Source organism: Leptonychotes weddellii, chromosome 6 (genome assembly GCF_054177405.1).
Source record: "Leptonychotes weddellii isolate Sample4059 chromosome 6, ASM5417740v2, whole genome shotgun sequence".
NCBI lineage: Eukaryota > Metazoa > Chordata > Mammalia > Carnivora > Phocidae > Leptonychotes > Leptonychotes weddellii.
Genome location: NC_138374.1, coordinates 97,141,755 through 97,169,200, shown reverse-complemented (window position 1 = coordinate 97,169,200; position 27,446 = coordinate 97,141,755). Strand labels below are relative to the sequence as shown.

At 37.9% G+C, this 27,446-nt stretch overlaps 1 protein-coding gene across 1 annotated transcript in view; it reads left to right on the top strand.

The window, feature by feature from the left end:
• HMCN1 (hemicentin 1) overlaps positions 1-27,446 on the top strand; it is a 420,986-nt gene that overhangs the window by 1,352 nt on the left and 392,188 nt on the right. The gene's annotated exons all lie outside the window — the stretch shown is intronic.

Sequence of the window (27,446 nt, the reverse complement as noted above, 5' to 3'; positions counted from 1 at the left end):
GGGGCTCGCTGTCTGACAGCCACCTGAGTTTCATTAGCACAAGTCCCTGCCCGGTTGAAGAAATACAGCAGTGGTTTCTTAAAAGTCCTCCCCCACTGTTCTCCCACATTTTTCCTGCTTTGAAAGTCTCTCTCTTCACTTAGAAGACCTTGCTTGACACAACCTCTTCACAATGGGAGCTTGATATTGAGAATCTCAAATTCTTTCCTTGTGCATTTTGACAAACATATGAGTTCACATTATTGCTAGGTCTTAAATGTGGCAGGTTCCAGCTTTCTAAAAAAAAAAAAAAAAGCATGGGGAGAAATTTAGAGGGAAATGGAACTTTCTGGGATTTTTTTTTGTTGTTGTTGTTCTTCAAATGATGAAAATAAGAACCTAACATACTTTTCTGGGACATATAGAAGAGTAGGGTAGGTATTTCTACATTGATTAAGCACGAAATGGTCTGCATATTTGAATAAAGAATTAAATGGTCCTTTACTGTTCTTACTGTCTTAGTAAGACACCTCATGTGTTATGTTTTGATTTATTAAATGTCAAGATGCCAGTTGTGATGCAGTTCAAGACTTTCGCTGTTTTGGAATAGCTTAAATATGTTTTTTCTATGGGGCTATAGCTGAAGTTGGCTAAAAAATAAAGTAAAAATTGTTTTCTCTAATTAACATCACAGTTTACTCCAAAAGGCTCTTACAAAATGATGTTGGTACAAACAACACAAAAATCACCTCCAGTCATAAGTGGAAACTGGATCACCATGATATTTTGATGTGATATGAAAAATTATTGGAATAAATTGTATTGTGGTGTGCCGCTTTCCAGTTGTTACCAAATGGGAAAGTATGCTGTAGTTGACTTTCCTGTGGTACTTGGCATGCTATAGCTTTTAGAAATAATATGAGAAAATGATTAAATTGGTTCCATAAAATTAATTGCATGTATAATTCCGCAAAATTAGCTTTATTGTGATTCAAAGTACAGAGAAGTGGCCAAGTGTTTATGTTGTCTAAGACTATTTAAACTATTTTTGAAGATAAAGAGGGAGATAAAAATTAAAACACACTAATAACCTTTAATTTAGTTTGCTAATTCACTTTACTGGATTATGATATTATCTTTGTGTGACATTTGCGTGTTTGTGTGTGTATGGTGTGTGTAATCATTTAAGAGTTTTTGATTCTCTTGTTCTTTTGATTGGTGATCAGCCTGGAATGGCAGAAAGAGCCTTGAATGGGGATTGGCTGTTTTACTAAGTGACGTTAGAAAAGTCAATTTAGGGCACCTGGGTGGCTCAGTCGTTAAGCGTCTGCCTTCGGCTCAGGTCATGATCCCAGGGTCCTGGGACCGAGTCCCACATCGGGCTCCCTGCTCGGCGGGAAGCCTGCTTCTCCCTCTCCCACTCCCCCTGCTTGTGTTCCTGCTCTCGCTATCTCTCTCTGTCAAATAAATAAATAAAATCTTAAAAAAAAAAAAATAGAAAAGTCAATTTACTTGTTTCCTTGACTATAAAATGAGAGAATTGGATATGAGCAGCTCTGAGTTCACTTCTGACTATGACATTTTATGGCTGGCTGTTTTACTTGTGGTTGTTTTTCATAGCTCCTAACACATATCCTTAGCGTTGGGTGCTACAACTGAGGAGAGAAATAATGGGTGGACTTTAATACAATAATTATAACCTTGACTACTTACAGCTTTTCAAAGCTGGGTAAGATCCGAGATATACTCTAAGGCATTTGACAAAAATCTTTAGGCCTTTGTACACGATTGCTTTGGGCTTCTGCATTACGGTTTGGCTCAAGGTGTGTGTGTGTGGGTACGGGTAAAAATTAAAATACATAGAAAACACAGGCATACGTGAGGCAGAAGTGAAACAGTTTAACAAGGAAGTGATAAAAGTCATTCAGAAAATGTGCATGTAAAGAAGCCGGTGTCAGGAGGACCCAGAACACACCCATGGTAGGAGGAAGTACCAGAGAGGACGAGGATCATGAAAAGTCAAGCCAACCTTTTGATGCTGACTGTGGTTAAGATGGGTTTTTCACTTCCATAATAACATTTAGTGTATTAATTTTTAACAGCTTCACTGAGATATAATTCCCTTATTATATAATCATTCATTTAAAATGTGTAATTCAGTGGTTTTTAGTTTATTCACAGGTACATGCAACCATCACCACGGTCTGGAACATCCTCATCACCTCAAAGAGAAACCCTGTGCCTTTTACTTATCAGTCCCTTAGCTCCCTATCATCACCCTCCCAGTGCTAAGCAAGCACTAATTTACTTTCTGTCTGTAGATTTTCCTGTTCCGGCCTTGCATCTGAATGCAGTCATATAATATGTGGTCTTTTTTGACTGGCTTCTTTCACTTAAACATAATGTTTTCAAGATTCATTCATGTTATAGCATGTGTCAGGATTTTATTCCTTTTAATGGCTAAATGATATTCTATTGTGTGGGTATACCACATTTTGCTTATCTATTAATCCATAATGGCTACTTAGGGTTTTGGCTATTATGAATAGTGCTTCTATCAACATTTATGTACTAGTTTCTGTGTGGATATATGTGATGTTGTAATTTATTAATAAATATATATTTGGTCTTCATTCCCATTTCTTGCATAGAGCTCCTAAAACCCTTGTAATATCCTAAGTGATGAGAGCCATAAAATTGCCTTTTGTTATGTTAATGGAGTAACTTTTTGGATCCCACCTAAGGATAGAGGCTGGTTGCCAGGAGATTCAACCATGTGATTAGAGGGTTGGAATTTTCAGTCCCACCCCAGACTTCTGGGGAGGAGTGAGGGGTGGAGGTTGAATCACTTGCCAGTGGCCAGGGATTTAATCAGTCATGACTATGTAATGAAGCCTCCATAAAAACCCAATAGGACAGGGTTTGTATTGCTTTGGGGCCATTCACATGAGATTTGGGGAGAATGGCACTCTCAAAGAAGACATGGAAGCTTCACACCCCTTTCCGCATACCTTTCCTCATGCATCTTTTCCATCTGGTTGTTTCTGAGTTATATCCTTTTATAAAAAACTGATAATCTAGAGAGTCAGTGGGTTCCCTGAGTTTTTTGAGCCACTCTAGCAAATTCATCAAATTAAGAAGGGGGTCGTGGGAGCCTCTGATTTATAGCCAGTTGGTTGGAGGTACAGTTAACAATCTGGACTTGCAGCTGGCCTGGGGGTGGGGTGGGCAGTCTTGCAGAACTGAACCGTTACCCTGTGGAATCTGGTGGTGTCTGAGAATAGCTTGTTGTGATGTGAGGAAACCTCCCCATCCCCACATTGACATTGAGTGCTCACAATACAGAAGAACGTATGTTTTCATTTCTCTTGGGTACGTACCTAGGAGTGGAATTCCTGGATCATAGTAACTGTATGTTGAATTGTTTGAGGAACTGCCAGACTGTTTTCCAAAGCATTTATACCATGTTCCATTCCCACCAGCAGTGTGTGAGGGTTCTGATTCCTTCACATCTCATCACCACTAGTTTATTATTGAACTTGTTGATTCTTACATTTTAATTTTTGCTGTGCTTTTTACGACACTCACAATTTGTTTCTTTCTTAGCACACAACTTTGAGGAGGGCTGATGGTTTTCCTCTAATAACAGCTCCTTTTATCATCAGTCTTCCAATTCTCTTTGTAAGACAGGTACTAGAGACAGAGGAAAGAGAATGTGGCAGTGTGGATAAATGAGTCTCTTCATGTAAAGAAAAATTCTCTTTCATTATGTCTCTCGTTTTTCCCCAGGGTATCTTTTATCTGTCTTCATTCATTCATTCATTCATTCACTCACTCACCTATTATGTCTCAGTCTCATCGCTTCAGACACTGGGCATACAGTTGTCTGAATAAAACAGACAAATGCTTCTGCTCTCATAGAGCTTATATTCTACTGGCAGAGGCCACCGGCAATGAGGAAAATAATTAAAATATATATGATATGTTTGTTGGTGGTAATTGGTCTGGAGAAAATAAAAAGCAGAAAAAAAGCATGAGGAGTTTGAAGTGAGTTGAGTGTGTTGATATTTAAAATGTGGTGGTCAGAGAAACTCCCAAATGAAGAGGTCACATTTGAACAAAGACTTGAAGGAGACGAGGGAGGAAGCAATGAGGATATCTGAGGAAAGACTTTTGCAGGCAGAGGAACAATAAATGAAGTGTTCTGAACATGGCAAGAGCATCCTGACATGTTCAAGGAACCACGAAAAGACCAGTGTATCCAGAGCACAGTGGGGGATAGGGAGAAGTTAGGAGGTGAGGTGAGAAACATGGTGGGGCACACCATGAAAGGGCTCATAAGCCACTGTGACTTTGGCTTTTCTCTAAGTGAGATGCAGAGCCATTTTAGAGTTTTGAACAGAGTAGTGACATGATGTGACTTATGCATACACGTAAATCATTCTACTGTTTGAAAATACTCTAAAGGAGAGCAAGGGCAGAAACAGGGAAGATAGAAGACTATTGTATCATTCAGGCACAAGAGGATGGTATATCGTGGGTGAATTTGGTAGCTGTGGAAGTTTGGGGAGAGAGCTGGATTCTGTATATATTTTGAAGATTAAACCATAAAGATTTAATGATGTGTGAGGAAAAAGAAGACAAGGCTGATGCTAAGGATTTGTCTTGATTAAATGGAAGCATAGCATAGCCATTTACTGAGATGGAGAAGAATGAGCAAGAAGCAGGTTTGAGAAGATGTTTGGGAGGATGAGGCTTTAATTTTTGGATATGGTTAAGTTTGAGATGTTTTGGTACCCAAGTGGAGATATTAAGAAGGCAGTTGGATATATGAAATTAAGGTTCAAGAGAAGAGGTCTGGGTCAGAGATATAAATTTGGGATCCAAAGGTATACATATAGATGATATTAAGGGCTGTGAGTCTAGATGAGCCACTGAGGGACTGATTACTTGAAGAATAGTAAAGGTCTGAGGACCCAGCCCTGGGACAGCAATTGTTAGCAGTCAGAGAGATGAGGATGAACCAGCAAAGTAGCCTAAGAAATTGAAGTCAGGGAGGGAAAAGAAGAGCACATTATCCTAAAAGCCAAGAGAGGAAAGTATTTTCAAGAAGAAGCACTAATTGGTTAATTAAGAGGAGGCTAGAGAATTGGCTAGTCAATTTAGCAATATGGGAGTCATTGGTGACTCAACAACCATAGTGAAGTGTAGTGATGGGAGTGAAACGCTGTTTGGAGAGAATTCAGAAGAGAATGGGAGAAAAATAATTGGAAATCTTTGGAATTATATTGTTGTTTCCAACTACTGGAATGGTTACTTTGTTCATGAAGTGAAAATTGAAATTAGTTTTGATAAATGATTCAACCAGTATTTTACAAAGTGCAAATTCAACGTATTAGAAAGAACATCCAATTTGGAACTGAAGATTTGTGTTATTTTCCTTATTCTGTCATTTGAGCAAATCATTCAACCTCGCCAGACTTCTGTTTCTCTATTTATAAAATTAGTGCCTTGGTAGGTTATTAAAGTTTGTGATTTTTAATGACTGTAATATGGTGAAAGATAAGTGACTGCAAAGGAATTCAGAGTAGCAAGGACTTGATTCATTGGGAGAAATATCAGCTTACTTTCTCTGGACTTAAAGAGTTTCATTGTAATAAAACCTGTGAGCCCTCAGTGACTTTGTATGTTTCTTTCTGCAAGACCTACAAGGTGTTAAGAAAGCACTCTAGGACTTTTATGAAAAGATTCTCTTAGAATATTTTTCTGAGCAATAACAAAAACACTGGAAGCCATAATGAATAGAAAGATTTTTACAAAGAAAATATTGCACATTTAGACTTTGAAAACAAATTTATATGAACTAAACTTCAAATTGAAATATTTTGAGTTCCAGTATGTACAGGAAAAAGAACTACAAAGCTATTAGTCTCCTTTTGCTTCTAGCATATTCTACAGGAAGAAGGATTTTCATGAGGAAAAGGATTGGTCTTTAAAGTCCAAGAGAAATCCAACCAAAGGCAATGAACTAACATTTAAGAGTGAGAGATTTTGTTTGGACAATGATAACTCTCTTTCCTAGGATGATAGAATATTTTAACCTGAGAGAGTAGAACTACGTCACTGGATGTTTTCTGAGGGTATCTAGAGGCGTTTTTCTATGTACAATGAAAACTTTCTCCCAAAATATTAGGACCAAATTTTGATAAATCAAATATGTTAAATGTGTTAGGGATGTTTCTATTTAACCAAATCCTCCTGACTCCCACAGAATGGTGGGGTTTTTGTTTTCGTTTTTGTTGTTGCTGTTAAGTTGAAGAGCACCCTTCTGATTGATTGTTGGTAAGTCAGAATTTGGTTTTGCTTATGGTTTGTCTCTGGTCAAACAAACAGTACCCATTCTCAGTGGTCTTTATAATTCTGCTTACCTACCTTTTTCTTTGACTAGACATTAACCTCCTTGGGCAGGGACTGCCCCACTTATCTCACAGGCCTGGAACACAGTAGACACATAAAAAATGTTTCATGAGTGAATGAATGAATGAATGAATGAATGCTGGAAACGAGAACCAGTGATTTCTCTGGGCATTTTAATCTTTGCCTTTCATTTCTGTGACTTTACTTTCTATTTTTTAAAGATTTTATTTATTTATGGAGATTCCTCAAAAAGTTAAAAATAGAGCTACCCTATGACCCAGCAATTGCACTACTAGGTATTTATCCAAAGGACATAAACATAGTGATTCAAAGGGGCATATGCACCCCAGCGTTTATAGCAGCAATGTCCACAGTTGCCAAAATACAGAAAGAACCCAGATGCCCATTGGCAGATGAATGGATAAAGAAGATAAGAAGATGTGGTGTGTGTGTGTATATACACACATTTTATGTATATAAATAATGGAATATTACTCAGCCATCAAAAAGAATGAGAGCTTGCTATTTGCAATGATGTGGATGGAACTAGAGGGTATTATGCTAAACGAAATAAGTCCGTCAGAGAAAGACAAATATATGATTTCACTTATATGTGGAATTTAAGAAACAAAACAGATAAACATAGGGGAAGGGAAGGAAAAATAAAATAAGATGTAATCAGAGAGGGCGACAAACCATGAGACTCAACTATGGGAAACAAATTGAGGGTTGCTGGAGGGGAGGTGGGTGGGGGGATGGGGTAACTGGATGATGGGCATTAAGGAGGGCACTTGATGAAATGAGCACTGGGTGTTATATGCAACTGGTGAATCACTAAAATCTACCTCTGAAAATAAAACACTATATGTTATTAAAGTGATTTTAAATTAAAAAAAGATTTTATTTATTTATTTGACACAGAGAGAGAGAGTGCATGAGCAGGGGGTGGGGCAGAAAGAGAGGGAGAAGCAGAATCCCTGCTGAGAAGGGAGCCTGATGTGGGGCTTGATTCTAGGACCCCGGGATCATGACCTGAGCCGAAGGCAGACGCTTAACCAACTGAGCCACCCAGGCACCCCATGCAACTTTTCTTTTTAAATCATAACAATCAGAAGAACAAAAATAAACAACATAATGATTTACTAATTCGGCCTTTTTGGTGATACATACGTCCCATCTAAGATTGAATATGATTTGGAGGTATCATTGTGATCCAGGTAATGCCTGAGTCTTTGGGTAGTCATTGAATGTTTGTATAGCAGGTGAATTTGGGGAAGGGTGGATTTCTATGCAGTCTGGAATGTCTCAGCTGAATTACCTTCTATTTTTTACTAAACTGGCTGCAAAAGTGTCACAACAAATAAATTAATTTCTAAGGATCACTGTAAATAAAAGATTCACATTATAGGTAGTTCTCAGAAGTCTACAGGGATTTTCACTCAACCTTGGTTTTATTTTTTCTGATAAATCTCCATGAGGATTCCCATCTCTATGGAGAATAGGAAAAATTTAAAACTGGACTTATGTCAAATGTAAGGTGAAATCATATCAACTTTCCCTACTTGAGTGATCCTACGGTTAAATAAGACAATATATATGAAAATCCTTTAAAAGTGGTATAGAATCAATGGTGTTGCTCTTACTGAATGACTCACATTTGTCAATAAAGATTGAATGGGTGCTGCAGAGGAGCCAGTTATTAAGAAAAATAGTAGAATATTTATACAATAAGACTAAAAAATTAAATAGAAAAATATCCCCTTGATAATGTGGCTATTAACCTCTGGGCAAAGGGCAATTCAAACAAGTTCAAATGTAGTACCATTCTAATAACATTCACTGCTTGAGAAGCATGAGCTCTTTGCTGCACTGGTCCCTTGAGCCCTTGACCACTGCTTTATAATTGGGAAACCAGCAAGAGAATTTAAAAATCCAAAGATAACACATTCTGCGTGGAGCACTGGGTGTTATGCACAAACAATGAATCATGGAACACTTCATCTAAAACTAATGATGTAATGTATGGGGATTAACATAAGAATAAAAAAAAATCCAAAGATAAGGCATCATATTCATTGATTCATTCATTTACACCTACTCATCGGTCAATAATAGACTTCTTACTATTTGTCAAGTACTGTGGTAGGTACTTTTGATCCAAAAATAATGAGGCATAACTTAGAAGAAGTTAATAGTCTCTGGGGAGAAGAGCAAGAGTAATAGCAATATTATATACTACAATACATTTTATAGTGGAAAGAAACACAGGGGGCTGTGTGAGCCCAGAGCAGTGCCCCTGATTCAGAATTCAAAAGGTGATGGACCCTAAAGTGTTTCTGGAAGTATAGCCTGAGCTAAAACCTGAACATAGTGCATGAGTAAAAGTAGTTTAATCAAAATATTAAGGAGTTTGGATTTCATCCTGAAAGCTATCAGGAGCTTGGAAGGATTATAAGTGAGGAGTGACATAATTGGGTTTTCATTTTAGATCTCTGTCTCTTGGATGGATTGGAGCAAGGCATCCTGAGAGCTGAGAGCTGAGAGCTGAAATCTGAGGCAAACACAGTAATTCAGGGGGGAAATATTGAGGTGACTTGGATTAAGGAAGAAGGTTATAGATTTCTGAGCTATTAGCAAAGTCCAACGGGCTGGACTTGGCCCTTAGAATATGTGAAAAAGGGAAATATGAATTCCTGCTTAGGTTAAAATATGAAATTGGCAACAATTGAAGAGAAAATGTATGTAAAGTTAACTTTAAGAGATACCGTTACTCTCAGGCCAGTAGTCTTGATAATAAGCTCCTTATACATTAAGTTGACTAAAATAAAGTATCAACCAAAAGTATGGGGGGGTCAACAATGAAAATGAGAGTCACAGAAACAGCTAAGTCATTGTACAACCAAGTTCTTTATTTTAATTGAGGTATAATTGACATGTAACATATTGAATTCAGGTGTACAACATAATGATTTGTTATTTGTGTATATTGTGAAATGATCACCACAATAAGTCTAGTGAACATCTGTCACCATACATAGTTATAAAAATTTGTTTTCTTGTGATGAGTACTTTTAAGATTTACTTCTCAGCAACTTTTAAATATGCAATACAGTGTTGACTCTAGTCACCATGCTGTACACTATATTCTCATGATTGACTTATTTTATTACTGGAAGTTTGTACTTTTTGACCCCTTCACCCATTTGACACCCTCCGCAACCCCCATTTGGCAACCACCAATTTGTTTTCTATATCTATGAGCTTGGTTTTGTTTTCCACATGTAAGTGAGATCATACAGTATTTGTCTTTCTTTGTCTGACCAATTTCACTTAACATCATACCCTCTAGGTCCATCCATGTTGTTGCAACTGGCAGGATTTCCTTCTTTCTTATGGCTGAATAATGTTTCATTGTATATATACCACATTATCTACTCATCCATTGATGGATATTTAGGTTGTTTACATATCTTGATTATTACAAATAATGCTGCAATGAACATGGGGGTCCATGTATCTTTTTGAAGTAGTGTTTTTGTTTTCTTCAGATAGATACCCTTGTGGTATTGCCGAATATTATGGTTGCTCTATTTTTAATTTTTTGAGGAACCTCCATACTCTTTTCCTTAGGGGCTGCACCGATTTACATTCCTATCAACAGTGTGCAAGGGTTCCCTTTTCTCCACATCTTTGCCAACATTTGATATTTCTTGTCTTTTTGATAATAGCCATTCTAACAGGGTGAGATGATATCTCATGTGGTTTTGGTTTGCCTTTTCCTGATTACTATGATGTTGAGCATATTTTCATATACCTGTTGGTCATCTGTATGTCTTCTTTGGAAAGATGTCTATTCAGATCCTCTGCCCAGCTTTTAATTGGATTGTTTGGGTTTTTTGCCAAGTTCTATCTAGGGTTCAGAATGTTAGTTCATTCTACACTTAAATAACCAGTCCACCCATCAGTAACATTCTAACTGTGGCAATAGACTGTTTATCTTTATAAATATGTAATGATGTCATTACATATTTGGATCATACTATTAACTCTCCTTGTTTTGATTGCATTCTCACTGAACAGCCTCCTGAATAATTTAACCTAAGGTACTTTCCTTATGGGGAGAGAATGCTCTGGTCAGACTTGCACATACATCAGATTCTCTAGACAGTTGTATTCTTCGTTGGTAACTCATAGTTTGGCATACCAGTTTTATGCATCAGTTTTTATTGTTTAAAATATTCTGACAGTGTCAAGTTCAAGTTTTTGAGTTTGTAAGTCTGAGGAGCCAGACCTTGGTTGGTAGTGAATTTAACAAAGTAAATGTCTCCCTGTGTGGGTCTGTTTGGGTGGCCTGTCTGTCTCCAGGTATCATTCCTCAAGCATCTCCAACTGTCAGTATTAGTATGAATAGTGCCAAGTAGCTGTTCTGTCCGCTTGAAACTTATATGGATGACAGCTGAAGCCACTGGAATAAATGAGATCATCCAAGGAGAGTATGTACACTGAGAAAAGAAAGAAGACAGGGCAGAACTATGGAGAACACAAACATTTAAAAGACAGAAGAAGGCAAGTTCATAAAGGATTCTGGAAAAGAGAGTCCAGGAAAATAGGAAGAGAAACTTGAGTGGACAGCATTTGGAAATCTAAGAGGTAATTAGTTTTAAGCAGGAGAGGTTGCTAATTCTGTCCATTTATAAGGTTACAGAAAATAAAGGCTAAACTGACAGGCTGAAGTGGACAGTTCATTGGGGTTATGGAGCCATGAGGCTGAAATGGGTAAGAAAATGGTGCTAGCAAATGCAGTCTATTTCGTGAAAACTAACATTGTGGTTAAAAGCATGGGCTGTGGAATCTGATGCTTGGGTCGGAAGCCTGGCTCCATCAATTACTTGTATGATTTTAACTTCTTGGTGCTTCAGTTTCAGTAACTAGGAATTGTGAGAATGTGAGGATTGAAATAATAGATGTCTCAAACTTAGCACAACCCTTTGCACACAGTAAATTCTCAGTAAACATTAGTTATTGGGACTTAGTTTTGAAAAATAACTTTTTTTTTTTTAGAGGGGAGAAAGGAGAGAATGCTTAAGTACTGCTGGAAAAGAGTCAATAGAGTAGAAGAGATGGAAAATGTCAGAGAGAACAGGTAACTTATGAAACCAGGACTTTGAGGAAGCAAGAGGAGATGGGATTCAAAGTAGTGGGATTGGTTGTTGGTAGGAGAAGACCTTCAGTTCTTTAGTGTGATAGAAGAGAAACAGATCACAGACAGGCATGGTCATGGATGCGCTGGTAGGTACGGATGCAGGATCTTAGGTCACTTCTTGTCCGATGGACTCTTTTCACTCAAAGAAATAGAACAGATAGTCATTTGATGAGAGGAGGGAAATGGCAGAGGATAAATAAAGGATTTTAGAAGAATAATGGAATTTTGGAGGTAGAAGGTGACTATAGGGACATATAGATTGTTTCTCAGGATGAGTTGTGGTTCAGAAGATGAATTTATAATGCTTGTACACTGCCTAGCTATGTGATTTCTTTAGCAGCTCTCAGCAGTTTGGGCATAACTGCTGAGGTTGACCACTGGTTTGATCCAGGACTGGGATTTTGTTGAGCAGATGTGACTAAAGAAATAGGTTATGGTTGAGAAGGATATTGATAAGAGAAAGACTGAAGTGACAGAGCATAGAGTCAGATCTGGATATATTGGACTGACAAAAGTTGAGATTATGCTGTGAAGGACAATATGACAAGGAAGCTGAGGTCATTGCTAAGAATAGCCAGAGTGATTGATCATAGCTTGCATAGCAAAGGAAGTTTGACTAGAATGAAGACTGTGGAACTGAGATCAAAGAACTTGAGTCTGCAGAGTTGAAGGTGGTTGTTAAAGTAACCCAGATAATAATAGCGCTTAAAATGGTGAGGATGATAGTAAGTCAGGCATCAAATTTTTATTTAATAAGAATTATTGAGTAGTCTCCAGGTTAGAGGAGGGTTAGAGGGTGTCATAGGTGGTATGCACCCCAAAATGGCAGGTGTTTTCTCTGAAAGTAGAGAAATAATGGACTGGGAATGGGTCTGCACCCATCTCCTGTCCCTGGTGTATCTGAGGTTTTGGAGAATGAGCAGACCCCGCTAGGGAGGACTGTCGGGGAGGTGGTGCCATCCAAAGACAACCCTGTTTCAGCTAAAGTGGGAGATAGATGGAGAGCTGTGTGGGAAGATGAGTTGGGAGGTTATGGGATTTGTGAGGGCATAGGATAGTGAATGAATGGGTCAAGAGAGGAAACAGAGTAAGTGAGAAGAATTGTTTGCATTTGGGGCAGAAACCACAGACAATTGTGACATAAAGCAGGGTGGATACGCTAGTTGCAAAGTCTAACCAAGGCTTGTATATAAATTTAAGATACCAGGTCAGGGCCTGGGAGAGTCGGAGCCTAATGAAGTTAGCTGTTGGCAACTCCGAGGGCAGTGTGGCTGGTAGGGACTCCTGATGAAACATCTCATCTCACACATCTTATTGACACAGGCATAGTAGCATAACTTTTATTTCTTTTTTTTTATTATTAAAAGATTTTATTTATTTATTTAATTGACAGAGAGAGAGACAGCGTGAGAGGGAACACAGGCAGGGGGAATGGGAGAGGGAGAAGCAGGCTTCCGGCGGAGCAGGGAGCCCGATGCAGGGCTTGATCTCAGGACCCCGGGATCATGACCTGAGCTGAAGGCAGACGCTTAACCAACTGAGCCACCCAGGCGCCCCATAACTTTTATTTCTAATAAGAACAGCCACCATTTTATTTTTTTGAGTCATGACTATGGACCAGACACCGAACTAGATACATTGCATGCTTTATCTCATTTAAGGCTCACAAAAACTCTTGAGTGATAGATGTTATCTTTATTTTACATATGAGACAACTGAGGCTTATGTGATACGAACTCTCACAAATGTACAAAATCTCCTGAAAAAGAATAGCTTTCGATAAATTATTTTTTTGCCACCTTCTTTTATTTTGAGAAATGTATGAGATTGAGGGAGTTTGCCCAAGAAAGCGTGGCAAAGGGACCACTGTGTTAGTCTGCTAAGGCTGCAATAACAAAGTACCACAAATTGGGTGGCTAAAACAGCAGAAATTTATTGTCTCAAGGTTCTGGAGGCTGGAAGTCTGAAATCAAGGTGTTGGCAGGGTTGTTTCCTTCTGAGGGCTGTGAGAGAGAATCTGTTCCATGCCTCCCTAGCTTCTGGTGCTTTGCTGGCAATCTTTGGTGTTCCTTGGCTTATAGATGCACTGATCTCTGCCTTCATGTTCACAGGGTGGTCTCCCTGTGTGAAATTTCCCTTTTTTATAAGGACATCATATTGGATTATTGGCCCACCCTACTCCTATATGATCTCATCTTAATTAACTACATCTTTTATAACCTTATTTCCAAATAAGGTCACATTCTGAGGTGCTAGGGAATAGGACTTTAACATGAATTTTGCTGGGACACAACTCAACCCATACTGAGACAACTCAGTAATTAACATTAAGAAAACAAAAGTCCTTAACTCTTACGAGTCAGTTTGTTCTAGAAATTTCTGATAAGTGTTTGTATCAGGGAGTATCATGGATTCTAAGCTCTGATCTCTTTTTGGATAGGAATGGGGTTCTCCTTGGGAATTACGGAGAGGGGCATTAATATGTTGGGGTGCTGTTTAAATCCTTAAAATAATTTGAATTTTTTTAAAAAAAAGTCTCTGCAATTTACTCTTAAATCATTTAATACTTGAGATCATTTACTCTGAAAACATTTAATTAAGTTTTATTGGTTTTTTTTTGGAGATGTTGAGACATTTAATTTTGAAACGGGGAAAATTATATAGGAGCTAGGAATTCTGAGGATTATGTGTGGGTTCCAAAGTATTTTAAGTTTGTATACCTCTAGGTTTCTTTTCTTGGAAACTTCAAAGGCACTAATTGGAGCAATTTTTCCACAGCACCAGATCTCTAAGAGCTTACCTTTAAGCCCTGTTTTATAGCAGGTGGGAGGAGTTCCTTGAAGTTCCCTGGCTGGAAGGACTGATTACCACTGAAAATGCCTCAGGGCAGTGGTAGCTGTTCTTGCCAAGATCTGACCGGGGGAGGCTGGTTAAATGAGACTTATGGGTGATGGAAAGAAATAAATTTATGAGATGGCTCTTGTTCTTTAATTTTTTTTAACCAGGTAGAAGGTCGAGACAACACGTTATTTCATGAAGCGGTAGAGAACAGAATTCTAAAAAGATATTGTAGCATCTGGAATATCAATTTTTAAGATTCAAAGTGAAATCTGTTTTGTTTTTTGTTGAGTTCTTATTTTTACTTCAAAGTCCTTTGCCAGAGCACACAGAAAACCTCATTTCTATTGTTTCGTATTCCCCAGAGGGTCTTCTCTGCTCTTCTTAGGTGAACGTGTTCAACACCCCCTGGATCAGATGATCACACTTTTGCCTTTAAGTTTTCTCCTAAGCCACACCCTATGTTGGAATGTCTCCCTGTGTGCCAAACATTTCCGTTTGTCTAATTAAAAGATTCTTCAAAATTTTACCTCTTCCAAGGAATTTTCCTGGATTACTGGAAAAGTGTCATTCAATATTGACGTCCCCTTTTACATTTATTGTATGTTTTATGGACTTAATTTATGCCTTTGATAACTTCACTGCTTTTCTTCTTCTTCTACATTATAAAAGAAATTAACAATTGACTTATCTTTTTTTTTTTTAAGATTTTATTTATTTGTTTGACAGAGAGACACAGCGAGAGAGGGAACACAGCAGGGAGAGTGGGAGAGGGAGAAGCAGGCCTCCTGTAGACCAGGGAGCCCGATGTAGGGCTCGATCCCAGGACCCTGGGATCATGACCTGAGCCGAAGGCAGATGCTTAACGACTGAGCCACCCAGGCACCCTAACTATTGACTTGATTTATCTTGACAAAGTAAAATCTGGTAGAGTTAGACAGAATTTATAGATTTTGAGTGAATGGATTCTAAAATCAAATAGACCAGTGTTTGATTATTAGTTAAGTTACTAAGTTCTCAAAGCCTTAGTCTCCTTACCATTAAAGTGAGAGTAACAGTCATACTTCCTTGTCAAGTTGTGAGAATTAGAGAGGAAAATGCACTAAAACATTTGGTATGAAGCCTGACATAAAGTCAGGACTCAAGAGGAGTTTTCAAAGGAAGTAACACTTGACATAGAGTCAAAACACCTGGGTGCTGGCTTTGTAACTGGACAGGTCCTTTGACCTCTTAGAACCTGTTTCCTTCTGTCTAAAATAAGGATGTAATCACTAGTGTGCTGTTAAATGGAAAACCACTGGCTCTGGCTCTGGGAGTGGGGAGGGGTCCTTATTTGTAGCATTTGACAATTTCCATGGTGTGAATATTCTGCCAGGGCCAATTTCAAACTACCACATGTTGTCATTGGATGTGGAGCTGTGAATAGATGTGCACGACTGTCTCACCCACCGTAACACAAAGGGGAATATTTATGTTTAAATGAGATGGTATTTGTGAAAGGACTTAGTAATAGGTATTCACCAAATGTTAGCTTAACTTTCCTTGGAAAAGTCCTTTAGATGGGTAGAATTGTTGAGTGCAGAATTAATTCTATGACAGGAAGCAGATTGAGCATTTTCTTCTCCATGACAATTTGAGAAATTGCAACAGTAAATACCCGGAGATGCCAGGCAGACAACACTGATGCAGAATTGGAACAGGAGGAACCTGCTGCCTTCTTAAATGTCCACTGGGGCATCTCCCAGGGGTATCTCACATTCATTAGCACCCCCTTCCCACACCACATGCATCTTTTCCTGTGTTCCCCAACTCAACAAGGGTGTTACCATTTTCTCACAGCTGTTTCAGACAACACCCTTGGAGTCATCCTGGACTCATCTCTTTTAAACTCCACATCCAGTCACTCTTCAAATTCTTTTGGCTCTGTCTGCAAGTCTAGGTTTGACCACTACTTATCCCCTCTACCTCGAGTTGCTGGGAGTGGCCAGCAATCCCTGTACCAATGGATGAAAGATGACTCCAAACTTTGCTGTGAAAGAGAGGAGAAGGCAAGGGGGTCAATTTGATGCTCAGAGAGGAAGACCCTTTGCTGTTCTTTACTCTCGCCTTTATTGGTTCTTCAGGATAATCATAAATCTTGATCACTCTTTCTCAAGCATGGGATGTGGGACAGGGGGTCTTAGTGGAACTAGGAGGATCTGTTTGGAAAGACAGGATATGCTAATCTGCTTGTTCTACTAGCCGCTAAACATAGCCTAGGGGACAAGGCATACATCTCTTAGATCACAGGGCGGGTGGCTGTTTGGGCTAAGAAAGCTTTGGGGAAGACAATTCCCCTGGCAGAGTGGTCTCGCAAGCCTCGGCATTCCAGGGGCCTATGCCCTTCTCCAAAACCTTCCCTGCCCCCAGCGGCCTCCGTGTTACATTTTAGCAAGCCAGATATTATGGATGATTTCATGTTCTACATTAACCCCAAACACTGAGTCACTTTAACTGGTCTCCTTGTTATTCTCTCCAGAGCTGCCAGAGGAGCTTTTAAAATGAAAGGCAGCTTGTATTATTCCCTACTCCCCTTTCTGACCTACTCCTTATTCACTTCATTTTTAGTATATTGGCATCTTTATTAATTCTTACAAGCCAGGCACACACCCTCTCTAGAACCATTGCTCTTGCTGTTCCTTCTTTCCCAAGAATCTTGATTGACTTATATCATGACTTCATAAAGCTCTTGGCTCAAGGTTTCCCCCTCAGAGAGGCCTTCCCTGTCCACCAATTTAACATAGCTCCCCATAGGACTCTGTCCTGTCAACCTGCTTTATTTTTCTTTTTATAGACTTAGTCCTGCTTGACGTCAGAGATGACGTGAATCCATTTATTTGAGGTCTAGCTCCTCCACTCAGTATAAACTCCATGAGGCCAGACTTAATTTTCATGACTGAATTCCCCAGAGCCTAACAAAGAAGGCTCCCTGACATATAGAAGGCACTTAATACGTAGTTATTCAATGAAAGGATGAATTTTTGTAAATGTTCCATGTGTACTTGAAAAGAAATTCTTTAATTGTTGAGTGCAAACCTTCAATATTTGTCCATAAGATCAGGCTTAATTATGTTATTCACAAATCCTATCTCTTTATTAGTTATTGCCCAATTGATCTATCAGTTTTTGAATAAGTTATATTAAAGTTTTCCATTGTGATTGTGGTTTTGTTAATTCTCCTTGTAACTCCAGTTAGTTTTTGTTTTTAAGAACATGTTGTTAGGTGTAAACTGGCTCAGGATTGTTCTGTTCTTAGTGAATTGTCCATTTTAACATTAAATATATGGTCATCTTTATCTCTAATACTTTTGCCTGTAAATACATTTTGCTTGGTATTAATAATGCTGTTCCATATTTGGTTGGTATTTTTGATATGTATCTTTTATACTTCTCTTATTTTTAAACTGTTTTAATAGTCAAGTTTAATCCTATACTTTTATTGTGATTATTTATATATTTTGACTTATTTTTATTATCTTATTTTGTGTTTTCCATTTACTGTGATTTTTGTTAATCCTGCCCCCCCTTTTCCTGCTATTAAATTGAATTATTATGCTATTAGTTTGGTAACTATAGATTATATTTCTCTCTTTTCACCACTACTCTTAATTTAGTTGACTTAATGAAGTTAATCAGTGTCTATGTTCCTGTTAATACAAAAGCCTTGAAATGTTTTATTCTGATCATCTGCCTACCCTCCATAGTATTAACTGGTTTATTAGATCCATCCTGTTTTTAAACCCCAATGAGTCATTTTTGTTTATATAGTCAGTGTTTATATATGCTTGACTTGTTTACTAATTTCTTTATTCCTTGTTACTTCTAGCTTCCCACTCCATTTTGGATTCTTACATGTTTTTTTTCCATTCTTTCTTACTTTCTTTACATTCTTTAGTAGTTGTTTTCAGGAATTGTATATATAAGTGGGTGTTGGTTTGCAGCCTCAGGAGTTTCCTGAGTAAAATTCTGAACTAGCCCCCATACACAGCAAGCAAGGAAAGACCAAAGAAAGAGGCAGGCTACTCCAGATTGGTAGGTGGCAGGTTTAATAAGCCAAGGGAACTTATGATACTTGTCTTGGGCAGCAGCATGATTAGTTCTCTACACCTGGCCCCCAGATTCTTAAGAGTTTATGTAGAAGCCTTAATGGGGTTCAGTCATGTATACAGTTCGGATGGTCTCAATAACACATTATTCTCTCAAGGCTTCATCTTTGAAGTAGCTCTTCATGCAGGAACAGTGGGCCAAATGTACATCACCAGGACAGGGAAAAGGTGAAAAGCCTCCACCTTGCATTTCAACCTGTAGTCACCTGCTCTCCATGACTTCCCTCAACAGTAGAAAATCCTTTAGGTCTTTTTTTTTTTTTTTTAGAATTTATGTATAGCATCTTAATTTGTGATTACTAGGTCAGTTAGTATAGAATTTTGTATCTAACTTAGCCCATTGAAGATATTCTTTTATTGTTTTCTGACTTCTTTTGTTGTTGATGAGAAGTCTTCTGTCAGTTTTTCATTCCTTTTTAGTTAGGCTGTCTTTTCTTTCTGGTTATTTTAAGATGATCTCTTTGCTTTTCTGTTTCTGCAGTTCCTTATTTAGTGTCTAAGCATGGATTTGATTTTGTTTTTTCTGCTTGAAACCTGGTTTGCCTTTCTAACCTGAGGACTTAAGTTTATATCCAATTTTGGATAATTCTATCTTTCAAATATTTCCTCTCTTTATTCTGTAATGTCCTCTTTATAAAATCCTATTGAGTGTACTTTTGATCTTTTCATTCTATTCACCAAGGCTCTTTATCTTTCTTTCATATTTTCCATTTCTTTTTCTCTCTTCGGTGCATTCTTGGTGATTTCCTCAAATTTTGTGTACAGTTCACTTCAGCTCTATTTAATCCACTCTTGAAGTCATCCATTGAGTTTTCATTTTTAATAACCATAGTTTTTTATTTCCAGAAGTTTCATTTGGTTCTTTTTCAAATCTGCCTATTTTATTTTGTATCATATGCTCTTCAATATTATAGTCTCTTTAATATTGTTGTATTATTTCTACTTCTTAGAGTGGCACAAATTCTCCCAAGTATTTGGTGTACTTGACTCTCCCTCATTGTGGTTTGTTTCCTTGTGTGGTTGCTAGTTGTTGACTGTGAATGCATCTTTAGCAGGGAGTCTAGTGTACCCCGGATTGTGCGCTACTGGTGTTTACAGAGAGGTTTTCATTTGCTTTTGTTGCGGTCCTAAAGTTAGTTTGTGGGCTAATTTTTTTTGGCTTTGGATTCTTGTACCATAGATCTAGTACAACTCCTACTAGCCCTTATATGTTTCTGGTTTAGGATTTAAGTTTCTCTCAGGAGATTTATTCTCCCCCATTAGAGACCTGGATAGATGGCAAGTTTTCTTGCCAATTTTCTAGATTAGTGGGAGGAATTTCCTGTTCTCTGTTTCACTGATAGGGCTGAGCTTTAAGCAGGGTACTCTGTTGTAATTCTCTGATCCAAAAGAGGCTGATACCAAGAAAACTGTACCTACATGACATTAAAATTTTAGCAGCCAAGCCCTATATCAGGATCTGATACCCTCTTTTGCTGCCATGTAACAATAGAAGTTTAATTTTGGTTTGAGTTTCCTTTTTATTTTAGGTAACTGGAAGATTTCTCATTATTTTTATCATTTGAGTTTGGCTCTTATATTAAAAAGGAAACTTTGTATTTTATCCAGCATTCCTGTTTTGTAGGGGGAATGTCTTCCATGTCAGCTTAGTCTGCCACTTCTCATATCCTAATGCGTTTCCTTGCCTCTCTATTTTTTCCCATGTCCAGTTTTCTCCCACTTAAAAAAAAAAAAAGATTTTCTTCATAGTAAAATATTTGCCTACAAAGAAAACTCTAGGCCTAGATGATTTCTCAGGAGAGCTTTACTAAGTATTCAAGGAAAAATAACAATTTTACAGAACTACTTCCTGGCAATAGGAAAAAAGGGAACACTTTTCATGAGGCTGGATAACCCTTGTACCAAATAACTAATATTAATAATACAAGAAAGAAAAATTGTAGGTCAACTTCCCTCATAAGTCTAGATGCAAAAATTCCAAATGGATATTAACAAATCAATCTCGCAATATGTAAAAAGAAACTTATGTAATGACCAGGTTGTTTTTATGCCAAGATGAAAAAGATTAGTTTAACACTAGAAAGTAAATCATTATAACTTATTATATTAGTATGTAAAAGGAGAAGAATCATATGATCATCTCAATAGATTCACTTGATATATATCAAATGTTATATATGCATTCATTTTCTTTTTTTTTTTTTTTTAAAGATTTTATTTATTTGGGAGAGAGAGAATGAGAGAGAGAGAACACATGAGAGGGGATAGGGTCAGAGGACGAAGCAGACTCCCTGCCGAGCAGGGAGCCCGATGCGGGACTCGATCCAGGGACTCCAGGATCATGACCTGAGCCGAAGGCAGTCGCTTAACCAACTGAGCCACCCAGGCACCCATATGCATTCATTTTCAAACAAGGAAACAAATAGCTCTTAGAAAACTAGGATATACAATAATTTTTTAATCTAAAAAAACCTCATTAAAAAACCCTCTAAAATAATTATCATATTTGATTGTTAAGCTAATTTTTTTCCATTGAAATTATAATCAAGATAAAGATGAAATAAAGTTTAACTACATTATACTGTATGTATACCAATGACTCAGTTTTCATTTCCAGTATTATTTATTATGACTTCTCTATTCCTCATGATCAGTTTAGATCAGTTTTTCTATTTCAAGGAAACAGCCTCTGGTTTTTTGATCATCTCTAATTTTTTTGTTTTTGTTTTGTTAATTTGTGGTCCTATCTTAATTACTTCTTAGCTTCTACTTTCCTTAGTTTTGTTCTGTTGTCCCTTTTAATTTCTAAACTTAAATGTTTATTTTTACCTCTCTTATTTATAATAGAGATATTTAAGGCTTTTAACTTGAATTTGTACATTTGCTTCTTTTGTTGAAGATTAATTGACTGTGTAATCATGGATTTGTTTCTGGGCTTTCTATCCTATTCCATTGATCTGTGTTCTATTTTTGTACCAGTACTATGCTGTTTTGATTACTACAGCTTTGTAGTATAACTTGAAATCTGGAATTGTGATATCTCTAACTTTGTTTTGATTTGTTTCAAGACTGTTTTGGCTCTTTGGGGGTCTTTTGTAGCTCCCTGCAAATTTTAGGATTATTTGCTCTAATTCTGTGAAAAATGCTGTTGGTATTTTGATAGGGTTTGCATTAAATTTATAGATTGCTTTGGGTAGTATGGACATTTTAACAGTATTTGTTCTTCTGGTTCATGAGCATGGAATGAATATCTTTCCATTTGTTTATGTCATCTCTAATTTCTTTTATCAGTGTTTTCTAGTTTTCAGAATACAGGTCTTTTACTTTCTTGGTTAAGTTTATTCCTAGGTATTTTATTGTTTTTGGTGCATAACCATCTCTTATTTAAGAGTGTGGTTTTTAGTTTTTCTGAACATTTTTTTTTCTTTTTTTTCTATTTAAAAAGTTGTTGAGACTTCTTTTGTGAAACTGGTCAGTTATTATATTTGAATATGTTTGAAAATCAAGAGTATTCTCTGTTTTTTGGATATATGATTTTTTTAAAAAGATTTCTATTTATTTATTTTAGAGAGAGAGAGCTGGGCAAGGGAGAGGGAGAACCTCAAGCTGACTCCATGCTAAGCATGGAACCTCATGCTGGGCTCGATCCCACAACCCTGAGATCATGACCTGAGCTGAAATCAAGAGTCGGATGCTCAACCGACTGAGCCACCCAGGCACACATGGTGGATATGTGATTTTTTACATATATTTTAGATAAACTTATTGTTGCATAGAGTCAATATAACATGGTGGTTAGGACACAGGTTCTGGAGTAGACTTCCTGGATTTCAGTCCTGCCTCTGCTACTTACTAGCTCTGTGCAACTGGGTTGTGGATAATGGGGGTTCTGGTCAGGGTTAAATCGATTAATATATAAAACGTTTAGGACAGTGCCTGGCACATATTAAGTGCTACAGAATATGGCTAAAATGCTGTTGTTCAAATCTATATTTCCAATTACTTTTATGTGCTTGCCCTATCCATTTAAGATAGAGGTATGTTGAAATCCCTCATAGGATCTGTGTTTTTCTCCTGGTACTTTGACCAGTCTTTACTCTCTTTGTTGTAATGCTATGATGTGTGCATATAAAATTATTATAATATTTAATTGCTGGACTTACTAGTTTTTAGTATTCCTTTTAATGTAGGGCCTCTACCTAATCCACGTACCTTTGTGGAGAGTAGAAAAAGGCACATCCTGTGCGTCAGGCAGCTTGACCTAAGGCCAACTCAGGAGGTTGTTCAGGAGTGTCTCTGCCAAAGAGCGTCACAACTGGCCAAAACCTATCTCAGGCTGTATTTCATTGGTTTTCCACTGGGGGGTGCTGCCAAGCTTCAGGGTACAGTGCTGGGGTAAGAACTCAACCTTTGCCACTGTGAGACCATCATGTGCTACTTGGACATTCCTGGATGAGGCTGGGAAACCTAGGGTGTAAAGCCGCAAGTATTGCCTTATCAGCTGGCAGAGGAAATCATAGCTGCTCTGACGACCACACCTGGAGTTCAGGAATAGTCTGAGGACTGTGGCAGGCCAGGGTAGCCATACCTGATGAGAACTGGAGGAGATGGGGAACGCCATTATTCTCTGGGGCTGGTGGGGTTCCAGGGAGATAGGAATGGGAATGAAGGGGCTACCCATGAGCAAAGCAAACGCAGACCAAAATTGTTATCTCCTGTTCAGCAGCCTCCGAAAGCACGGCACTTCTAGAATATCAGATCCATCAGCTGGACAGGAAATGCTGTCCAAATGAAGGTTTGTCAGTGGAAGTTAACAAGACAGTGTGAGTGGCTTTGGGAGATGGAGCCTGGAGAGATACTTTTTTTTAAAGATTTTATTTTATTTATTTATTCATGAGAGACAGAGAGAGAGAGAGAGAGAGGCAGAGGGAGAAGCAGGCTCCTCGCTGAGCAGGGAGCCCGATGCGGGACTCGATCCCAGGACCCTGGGATCATGACCTGAGCCGAAGGCAGACTCTCAACCATCTGAGCCACCCAGGCGCCCTGGAGAGATACTTTAAGCCAGGATTTTTGTAGGGCATCCAGTGGTGAAATTCTGGGAGAAGAGAGAGTTGTGAAGGGCAATAGACATTTTAGTTTCTTACTGTTCCCTTTTAAACATTCATTCTTCACTCGGAGACATCCCGTTTCCTGTGCAAACCTTTTCTGCCATTGTGTCTTTACGCCTGCCTTTCTCATAACCCTACAGAGATACCGGGTCATAAACGACACTTTTTTATCTCAGAAAAAAAAAAACAAAACAAGGAAGGTGTGATACCAATATTTACTTCTGCAATTATTGTGAGGATTCAATTTAAAAAATTAAGATTAAAGTACCTAGATGTAGCAGGGGACCAAGACATGTGAATTTCTTTCTACTTTTCTCTCTTTTGGTTGTCCTTTTTTTGCTGCCAGTATTTTATTTTATTTTATTTTTTTAAATTTTTTTTTTAAGATTTTATTTATTCATCTGAGAATGAGAGAGAGAACATGAGAGGAGAGAGGGTCAGAAGCAGAAGCAGACTCCCCGCTGAGCAGGGATCCCGATGCGGGACTTGATCCTGGGACTCCAGGATCATGACCTGAGCCGAAGGCAGTCGCTTAACCAACTGAGCTACCCAGGCGCCCTTGCTGCCAGTATTTTAAATGGTTAGGTGAAACAGTGTTATACACCCACCCACCCACACTCACCCACTCACACACTTTAATTGAACATGTTTTATTCTGATTCCAAAATACAGTCTGGATCTGCCCCCTATAGTCGCCACTCCCAGCGTCCTCTCTCTCAACTTCTGCGGGAGCTTTCTTGCTGCTGATCTTGCCTCTGTCCACGCAATAGCCATGGTCATCTTTTAAAAATGGAAATAAATAACATTAGAAACCTTTCTGCAGCTTCCCCTAGATTTTATTTTAGTTCCCCTTTTCCCCCATAGATTTTAAATAAAATGTGAATTTCTTTCTGTCATCTGTGAGGCCCTATGTGATCTGGCCCCTGAGTATCTCTCTCTGCATTCTTCTACCCTTCCCCTCTCCATTTATTCCAGCTTTTTACGAACCTTCTGTTATCCTCAGCTCATTCTCATTTCAAGGCTTTTGCGCTTCCTAATTTCTATGCCAAGAATGTTTTCAGTTCTCAGCTCAAATGCTAGAAACAGAGGGGTCTTTCTTGCCCACTTTATCTGAAGTTGCTTCTTCCTGTCCCAATTTGTCCTCCATCAGATTTCCCTATTTTAATTTGTTTGAAACCAATTGTCGTTATCCAAAATTATCATATATGTCTACATGTATATGCTTATTTGTTGTTTTCTTGCTCTAGAGTGTAAGTTTCATCTATCCTGATCATGGATATGTTTCTGAGTCCTTAAGTAGTATCTGGTATAAGGGATAATGACAAAGTACATTTGCTTAATGTGTGAGTGAATGAATCAATATTATTTTCTTCATGAAGTCTTTTCAGAGTACTCCCGCTGAAGTAATTCTTTTCTCCTTGGAGTCCCTTTTGTATTTCATTTGCATTACTCACTATATGCATCACATTATTCTTTGCATTTGTTTACTTATGGATATTGTAATGTATCCTCTACTAGACTGTACAGTGCTGGAAGGCAGATTTGGAGGGCGAATGTTTAATAAATAGTTGAACTGATGAATCAGTTACAAACAATAAATTCATCCTTATTTAAAACACTGATAGAAGAGGAATCCTGAATATGGCTATGGTCTGGCTCACTGTCACTTCTCAGCACCCTTTGATAGTTGGGGCTTTCAGACTGTAGCTAGGCTTGTTGGAAGATATATACATTCTCTAGGGATGCTCTCCACATACCACACTCTTTCTCAGCCCTGTTAGGTTTGTAAAATTAATTCATTCTTTATTCATTTATACATAGCATCTCAAGCAGATTACCAGTTCATAGCTTGATTTTATTCTTTGAATGTTAATAGCTGTTCTACTTTTGAAGCCAGAGAGTTATAATTTCCATGCTTGACAACATTCGTGATTTAAAAAACCTTTCCATTGTATTCCTCTTCCTTCTTCTCCTTTTTTAAAAATTAATTTTTGACTCAGTAGAGAATAAAATTTGGTAGGCATCTTCATGTAGTTTTTAAAAAAAAAAAATCCTTGTATCAGATCTGTGAAGTACCTGTTATTTCTGCCATTTTGTAGATGAAGATCACAGCTTGTCCACTCCACAGGTGGTGGAGGTGGGATTCAAACTCAGGTTTCCTCCTTCTGAAGCCACAACTCCAGACTAACTCAGAAGTGTTTTTTGGAACTATATCAGTAGACAAAACAGCAGAGACATTACTGAGGGCCATGGTTAGAGATTTAGTAGCACAAATTACATCTATTCCTTACAGGGTATAGCTATATTGGAAGAAAAATGTAGACATGTAAGCATAACTTACCAGGACCTGTTTTTTTTTGTACTGTCTATGTAGGATTATAAACACTTGAGAATGTTGTCTTTTCCCCTAGTTCCTTCTTGCCCTATGAACACACTTTCACTGTTTTAGCCATAGCAGTAATGTGAGTGCACTGTACAGATGAGAATTGTGGAAGGATCGGTTCCGTGCATGTTGAACTTTGCTTTCGTTCCTTCCTTTCCTGGGATGTTTCCTGGAATGTTAAGACTAGGGTATTATAATAAATTGGTTATTATATTAGACTCAATCCTGACCTAAAAATGAAGGATCATGAGGAAAGAAAGTTCTTTTGAATATGTTGTATATATATTTAGGGAGATTTAACAAAAACAATATACTTCAAAAGAGGTGATTTGAACAGCTGTCCTTCAAGTCATGACAGCACCATTTTTTGGGTGATGAGCAAAATTGGAAAACAATGGTTTTATTTCAAATGCTAAGGATTACTTTTACTGAAATTTAAATCCACTAACTTGTGAGCTTTTAAAGGCATGGAATATTCATCTTTATATATTTATCCTTTATTTTAAGACATGGAAATATAGTAGGAATTCAATGCATGTTTTTCAATGACAAGATGAAATAACACTGTTTTAGTACCCTTGATATGGACTTGTATGTAACCCACCAGTATCATCCCATGATTTTGTTAGTATGAAACACTTTCTGTTTTATGTCGTGGGGTTATGAATATGGAAGATTTTTAAACATTGCAAGTAATAAAACGCAGAGGAGTAGACTGATACTGAATGTATTTAATTAAAGCATTATTAATAAAACCAGTTGTCACTGTACCATAATAATGTGAAAGTAACAAATAATACAATTCTAGTTGATACAGAACAGATAATTCTTTTCTTTAGAGCTACCTAGTTGGTGAACAAAGTCATATTTTGGGGTGCTGTATTATCAATTTCCTCAGTTACAGGTGGGAATAAGATAGAGATTAGATGTGAGGAAATGGTTACCCATGGCAGATATTCGTATGTACAGCTAGAATTCAAAGTCTGATAAACAGTCCAGGAAACAAGCAAGTCCAGATATCTGGTAAGTCTAAGAATTAAGTAGTTTAATCCAGGAGCAAGATCAGCAAGTTAGATAGAATATTCCAATAGCCAACTCAAGTCCAAAACCTGGAAGGTAATACACAGTGGAACTGAGTGTGAGAGAAGCCAGGGCTTCTAGACAGGCAAGCCCCTGAGTTGTTAGCAGAGGACTTGGGTTTCTAGGGATACAGTGACAATCCCCTAAAATGGAGGATGGTACTCATGGCTTGGAGGCAGATTCGTTTTCTGACAATAATTCACTTATTCATTGATTCATAAATGCTTGTTGAGTGAGTATTCTATGCCTTGTACAAATATGTGGTGCTTAGAATGCAGCAGTTAACAAGCCAG